Source organism: Phascolarctos cinereus, unplaced genomic scaffold (genome assembly GCF_003287225.1).
Source record: "Phascolarctos cinereus isolate Bilbo 61053 unplaced genomic scaffold, phaCin_HiC Scaffold_7;HRSCAF=346, whole genome shotgun sequence".
NCBI lineage: Eukaryota > Metazoa > Chordata > Mammalia > Diprotodontia > Phascolarctidae > Phascolarctos > Phascolarctos cinereus.
Genome location: NW_027556180.1, coordinates 17,365,650 through 17,373,116, shown reverse-complemented (window position 1 = coordinate 17,373,116; position 7,467 = coordinate 17,365,650). Strand labels below are relative to the sequence as shown.

General features: G+C 42.9%; 1 protein-coding gene across 1 annotated transcript in view; it reads right to left on the bottom strand.

Moving 5' to 3' along the window:
• Positions 1 to 1,210: 1,210 nt before the first annotated feature.
• The window catches only part of TIPARP (TCDD inducible poly(ADP-ribose) polymerase), a 53,162-nt gene continuing 46,905 nt past the window's right edge, over positions 1,211 to 7,467 (bottom strand). Inside the window, exon 7 of the mRNA XM_020988899.2 lies at positions 1,211 to 1,639. The gene's annotated coding sequence lies outside the window, so the exon portion shown is untranslated. The remainder of the gene's footprint in view (positions 1,640 to 7,467) is intronic.

Genomic DNA, 7,467 nt, shown 5'->3' with positions numbered 1-7,467 from the left:
TAATTTTTGTATCTAAGTTATCATCTATCCATTTACAGCTTATCTAGGCATATTATATGAGATGCTGGTCTACACATCAGCTCTACCAGACTGCTTTCCAATTTTCCCAGCAGTTTTTGCCAAATAATGAGTCTCCCCCCTCCCCACACCCCATCTGGGGTCTTTGAGTTTACCAAACACTATATATGTTTGTTTGCTTCTGTATGTTGCCTACCTAATGTGTTCCATGAATTGATCTATTTTTTAAACCAGCACTAAATAATCTTGATGATTACTCCTCTGTAACATAGTTTGAGATCTGACATTCTAGACTCCTTTTCCCCCATTATTTCAATGGCAGATAAATTTTAAAAAAGAAAGAAAACCGCCAACAACCATAGCTTTGGTTATCTACGTACAAATGCTCGAATTATGGGTAATAAGCTGGAATTTTGACCTCATAGTGCTGAGACTTGGCCAGACGGGATTCATGAGTAGAACATGGCTCTGGATGGACTCTGGCCTTATTCAAAAGGGAACATAATAGGGTAGGGTACAATACTATTATCTACTCAGAATATATACTCATTTGAGTAAAAACTAAAGAAGCATAAACTGAAGCAATATTGTTGTGGGGGCACAAATCAGACCAGCTGGACAGAGGAGGAATTAAATGAGAAATTTGGGAAACAGATCACAAACCAGGCATGGAACATCATATTTTAGTAATGGAGAACTTCAACTATTGAGACATCTCCTGGACCTCTCTTTTCTCAGTCTCTCTGCCTCTCCTCTTCCTTCTCTCTCTCTTCTTCCCTCCCTCTCTCCTTCCCTCTCTCTGTCCCACTCCTCCTCCTTTCTTCTTCCTCCTGCTCTTCCTCCTCCTCCTTCTAATTTCTTTTTCTTCTTCTTCTTGGAGGAATTCATGCTCAAGTAAAAATAACAAAAAATGATGATAAAGATAACCACCATTTAGGTAGCACTTTATGGTTTCTAAAGCACTTTACATTTTGTTTCATTGAATCCTCACAGCAACCCTCTCATAGAGGTGCTATTATTTTCTCCATTTCATAAATGAGGAAACTGAGGCTGAGAGAGAAGTGACTTGCCCAGAGTCACACAGTCACTAAGCATCATGGTGTTGCACACTAATAAGTGACTAAGGATTCGAATTCAGATCTTCCTCACTCCCCGTCCAACACTATCAACTACTCTATAAAACACAGAAACCTCGGGGACAAGTGACTACTTTATTATAGAGTTCATAGAGTTCATAACAGAAGAAAAGAATTTTCCCAGAAGCTCAGTTTTATCCAGATAAGCGTGGTCTGACCACCAGATGGCCCACAGATTGGGGCTGTGTGGGTTTACATGGAGTCAGACAAAGAGAGCTGGGGCTACTTACAAGTTCGCCCATCTCAAGTGGGTCAGATAAGGCTGCACGTGAGTCTTTGTAGAACTCCTTGGGGGTCAGGGCCTGGATGCAGGCATGTTCATCAGTCACTCTGGCTGTCTCCATTTGTACTTTTCCCTTCCTCTTGTGGGTGAAAGAGCCCGATCTAAGCAGTGTGCACCAGATATAGGCCTTGATCCTTGAAAAATCTCGAAGACCAGGATAGAAATTACAGGGCTGAAGAATGGCAAGTGTTGTTTCAATTTTCTAAAAGGGGAAGAATGTGGAAACTATAAACTAAAAGCAAGTGAGTTTGACTTCTATTCCTGGCAAAATTCTAGGAAATATTTTTAAGAGGACAATCTGTCAGCATGTGGAAAAGGAAGTAGTGATCACTAAAAGCCAGCATGTCTTCATCCAGAGTAAATCATGCCATGCTGGCCATATTTCCTTTGTTGACTGGAAAACTAAAGAAATAGATCAAGGAAAGCTGAATATATCAGACATACTTAAATTTAGCAAAACATTTGTCTCATGCTATATTTATGGCGCAGGTGGAGAGATGAGGTATGCTTGAGAGTGCTGGTGAATGGATTCAGAAAGGGTGGATTGCCTTGACCCAAGAAGTAGTGATTAAAGGTCCTGGATATAAATTGGGTAGTGGGTGATGGTGGGAGAAATTGCTAATGGAGTAACCCAGAGATTTGTTCTCAGCCTGGTGGTGCTCAATATTTTGACCAGTGACTTGGATTGAGATGTAGGTGTCAGATTTTTAGATGGCACAAAACTGAAGGGGATGGCCAATGAGATGGAGGGCAGAGTTGAGATCCAAATAGAAACTGGCAGGTTAAAGTAAAAGATCAAATCAAATGGGCTGAAACTTAGTCATGGATTCTATATTGAATTATTGTTTTAATTAGCTTTATAAATACAAGATGGGAGTGATACATGACAAGACAACATTTCCTATGGAAAAGATATAGGAACTTTCATACACTGTAAGGTCAACCTGAGACAAAGGTATGATGCAATCAACACCTCCACTCTCCCCTCCTACTGTCAACAAACACACCAATGCTATCTTAGACTGCAGTAAGAGAGATAGAGTGCCCAGAATTAGGGATGGGAGAGTACCATCACAGTCCTCAGTGGTCAGGCCATAGCTGTAGTATTGAGCTCAACTCTGTATATCACATTTTAAGAAAGATATGGAGAAATTGGGAGATACAGGCAGTCACAATATAGAGCTGAAGAAGCCTCAAAAGCTATCTAGGGGCAGCTAGGTGGCACAGTAGATAGAGCACCAGCCCTGAAGTCAGGAGGACCTGAGTTCAAATCCAGCCTCAGACCAAACATTTGAGACTTATTGGCTGTGTGACCCTGGGCAAGTCACTTAACTCCAATTGCCCGCCCCCAAAAGCTATCTAGTTGAATACCCCATGTTTCAGATAAACGGAGACCAAGGAAGGTTGAATAATATGCCCAAGGTCACCAGGATGGTAAGAGAGTGGGGAGCATGCTGTAAGGGGTTTTGTCAAAAAAATCTGGGGATGTTTGGCCTAGGGAAGCCATAACCTGGGCAGAGCATGATAACTGCCTTGATCTCTGTGAAGGACTGTTGCATGGTGGAGGTTTCAGACTTGTTCTAGTTGATACCAGAGAACAGATTTAGGAGCAATGGATGGAAGCTGGCAAGAGGCAAATTTCATCTGCACCTTAGGGAAAGTTTCCCCACCAGTAGAGCTGTCCAAAAGTAGAATGAACTGCCCTTCTGGACACGGGGGCTCCCTTGTGCTGGACGTTTGTGAGCACAGACTGAATGCCTCTTTGTTGGGGATGGTGTGAAGACGATTCTTGTTAGATATGGCTGGGACCAGGCCCCAGCTGGCCTCTGAGGTCCTTTCCAAGGCTGAGATTCTGAGAACATGATTTTATACCCTAACCACAGTTGGTGTCCTAGGGATAGCCTCACCTTCATGGCTCTAAATTGATACCTGCTTGTCTTTTCTCTGATTTCAAATAAAGTACACCGATGGTTTGTGTCTTTATTAGCTGGTGCCTGCCTTTATTTACTCCAGCAGTCCATGAAAGGCCAAGATTCCAGAAAAATCACCAAATCTCTGGCCTCTGGAGTGCTTGGCACCCTGTGTCCCTGGTTACTGACTCCTGGCTCTGCATGGCCAACCTCGTGCTTCTGGCCCCTACGCAAGTGAGAGCTTCAGGACTGTGGCCATCCCCTGGTTCCTGGTTCCTGACTTCAGAAACTTCAAACTCTATCATGGCTCTAGATGACAGAACTCCAAGGGACATTTCAGAGGGAGCTAGGGTTTCTCCAAACAGGGAAAGAGGTTTCCAGAAAATTGTAGCTCTCTACCTCTGAGTACCCAGGGTATTCCTGTTAAGGTAATCACCTCTTCCTACAACTTCAGGGAGTTTTGAGCTGGAAGGGGCCCTAGAGAGCCTCCTTCTTTATTTTATAGAGAAGGAAATAAGGCCTAGAAAGTTTTAGTGATTTGCTCAAGGTCATACAGGCAAGAGTGAAGCTGGGATTCAAATCCAGGTCCTGACATTTCCACATACACTCATGACACCACCCTCTCCATTTTTGCCTGTGGTTTATAGGTCTGTCTAAAGATCAGACTTTGTGCCAGAGTAAGGACATCTTCAAGTGTGTGTGCACAGCACTTTATTACCATTCATATGCCAGAGGGTTAATGGAGCTACCACTGGTCTAAAGTTCTAGGGGAGCTAAATATACTTCAGAGAAGCAGCTGGTGGGAGAAGAGCCTGTAAACAATATGCTTGGTTTTCAAATCAGAGGACGTGAGTTCAAATTCCGACTCTGAGGCTCACTATACATGAGACCTTGGGCAAGTCACCACCTCTTTGGCCTCAGTTTCCTTCATTGTAAACTGAGAGGGGTTGGACTAGACAGCTTCTAAGGTTCTTTCTAGGCCTTTGTTGGTACCCTCCTTAGGCAGCTCCCTCCTGGGAAGCACCACTTTGTGGAAAGCCCCATCCCTGACATTCTGGGATTCTGGATTTGATCCTCATTCCAAGGCCCTCATCGAGGGCAAGATGAGGGCTATAGCCCTTGATCCAAATCACCAACTGTAGATCCTCCATTGGAGCCAGGAGGAATATTGTCTGAATTCCAGCTACTCAGGACCCAGCTCTCTGAAACTGGCCATTCAGCAGGGAAGGGATCAGCCGCTGATAAAAAAGATAAGAAACTGTAAAAACTGAGGGATCATGATTTACAACATATGAATAAAATGGGGTGCCTACTATTCATGCCCATGAGTCCACTATAAATAGGCTTGGATTCTAATATCTTAAGAAAAAAGGCATAGCCACGTGGATTAAAATCCCTAGCATTGTGCTAGGGATTGGTGAGTACCAAGTTGGCACAGGTCAGGGCCAGGTAGCACAGTGAGTGAGCTCACAGTGCCAAGGTCAGGGTTGAGAGGGCTAGCCTTCCAGGGCTCAGTTAACTTCAGCTGGTTCCTTGACCACAGATCATGCCATGTAGTGGGGCTAACACAGTCATCTTGGCAAGCACATGATGAGGTGATAAGAGGTTGTACCCATCACACAGGTCATCGACCACAGAGTAGACTCTCGAAGCATGAGTTCTCCTGGTGGCTGCTCAAGGATGACCTCTAAATATGCAGGCCAGCACAGGTCCAAGTCCTTTCCAGAAAAGCACATCATAGCAGAGACAGCACTGGATCAGGAGTTGGGAAGGCCTACATTCAAAATCCTGCCTCTAAGATATACTATGTGATCATGGGCAAGCTATTTGACCTCTCTGAGCCTCAGTGTTCTCATCTGTAAAGTGAGAATAATCTCCCTACAGTGCCCACCTCATAGTATTCTTGGAAATCTCAAATTACATAATATTGTAAAGCACTTGGAAAACCTCAAAGTGGTATATACAGATTAATTATTAATTTATTCTCACAGCTGTAGAATTAGAAGATCCCACAGACTATCTGGTCCAAATCTCTCATTTTACAGGTGGGGAAATTGAGGCACAGAAAAGGTCAACAATTTGCCCAAGGTAACACAAGTAGTAAGTGGCAGTGCGGGGTTTGAATCAAGATTTTCTGGCTTCAGAACCAGCCCCCTTTCCAGTGTATTGCATTGCCTCATGACATGTAGGAGAGAGAGTGTTGGGACCTGGAGGAAGGAAGATGGTTCAGATTCCACCTCAGAAACTTGCTAGCCCTGTGACTACAGTTGAGTTGCTCAAACTCAGTTTTTCCTTCCCTAAAATGGGGATAATAATCTCTGCAGTGCCTACCTCCTAGGGTTGTGTGTTACTCAAATGAGATGATGTATTCAAAACACCGTATGAATCTTAGATCATGAGAGAAAAGTCATTGGTCTTATTTTTATCCTCTTCACCTTATTCAGCCCATCATCCAGATCTGCTGAAAGCTCAGTCTGCTTTGAAGCAAATGATCTATCCAAGGTCCCTTCCAGCTTGACAAGTCTGTTCTGAGCAGGGAATTGTAAATGCATAAAGTCCACCTCCCAAAGCTCCTTCATTTCCTTTCACGCTGGGCTTGTCAGAAAGAAGAGAAGCCACAAAAAGGGCTTTGTTGAGCTCAGAGGTACCCAGGATGCTGCTCAGCTCACTAGCCTAGCATAGGGCTTGTGCCAAAGAGCTACAGCATTAGGCTGAAAATACTTTACTGGCCCCAGGATTTGTCACTTGGTGCTCTGGAGGTACAGTATGGGGTAACAGAAAGAGTGTGCCACACTTGGAGTAGAGAGAACTGGATTCTAATTCTGGCTCTGCTACTTTAAAACTGTTCAAAACACTAGGCTGTCCTGAGCTCAGTCTCCACATCTATAAAATGAGGATGATGATCACATTCAAAGAACCTACCTCACACGTTTCTGTGAAGATCAAGTAGAATGTCAACTCCTTGCTACTGAAAAGACCAAGAATGGTGCAGGAGAACAGACAATGAAAAAATGAAAACTTATCTCCCTATTCTGCACAGAAAGGTGGGAGACTAGCAGGGCAGAATGCAGCATACATTTTGAGATTTATCAGATGGTTTTGCTTAATTGTTTTTCTTTGTTACAAGGGTGGGCTCTATATAGAGGAAGATTTGATCGGGGGGCTAATTTCAAGAAGTGACTATGATATAAAAACATAAGGTCTCCTACAATTAAAAAACCAAGAATGGTCCTGGAGAAAAGATAATGAACCATACCTCCTTTCTCTTAGCAGAAAGGTGGTGATCTATTATGGCAGAATGTTGTATACTTTATTGGATTCAGTCATCCTATCAAGAGTTTTTGCTTAACTTTTTGTTAAAAGGAGGGTGGTGGTGGTGGAAGAGTATTTTCCAAAATGAAAATGAAGATGTAATGTGTCAATAAAACTTTTTTTTCTAATGTAAGCTCTTTGAAAGCAAGAACTATTTCTTCTTTTTTTGTCTTTATTTCTCTAGGACCTAACCTGACATCTAGCAGGTGTTCAGCAAGAGTTCGCTGACTGATTGTCAAACAAACTATAGCGCAATAAAGTGGAGAGATGTTGGCCTTGGAGTCTGAGGACCTAGACACACTCTACCATACGCTTGCTAGGTGACATTGGGCAAGTCACTCTGGAGCCTCCTTCTACTCCCTGCACTGCCCTACCTTATTGGGAGGGTTAAAGGGGCAAATCTGTGTGAATTTTTTTTCTGGCAACAATAATAAAAAAAAAATAAGGTATTAGTAGCAATAATGGTGGTATGGTAAAGTCCAGTTTACTTTCAATCTTCAAAGATCCTACACTTTCAGATAACTGAGATCAAAGCATAAAGATCAGCACCTTTTTGAGAAGGCAACCTAGGAGACTTGAGTTGGTGTCTTGAGAGACTTAATAAAATTTATTAACAGAGTAAGAATGACCATATGGTGGTACTGATTAAGCCATTATGGCAGTACATTAAATTGCATCTGGACAGAGATGTGGGTGGGAAATCTCTGGAAGCCCTTTCTCTAGTCCATCCTTCTTTTTCCTAGATTGGGATACTATGAATCACTTATTCCATGAAAGCAGGATAGAGAAGGAAGCATGGAAAGGAACC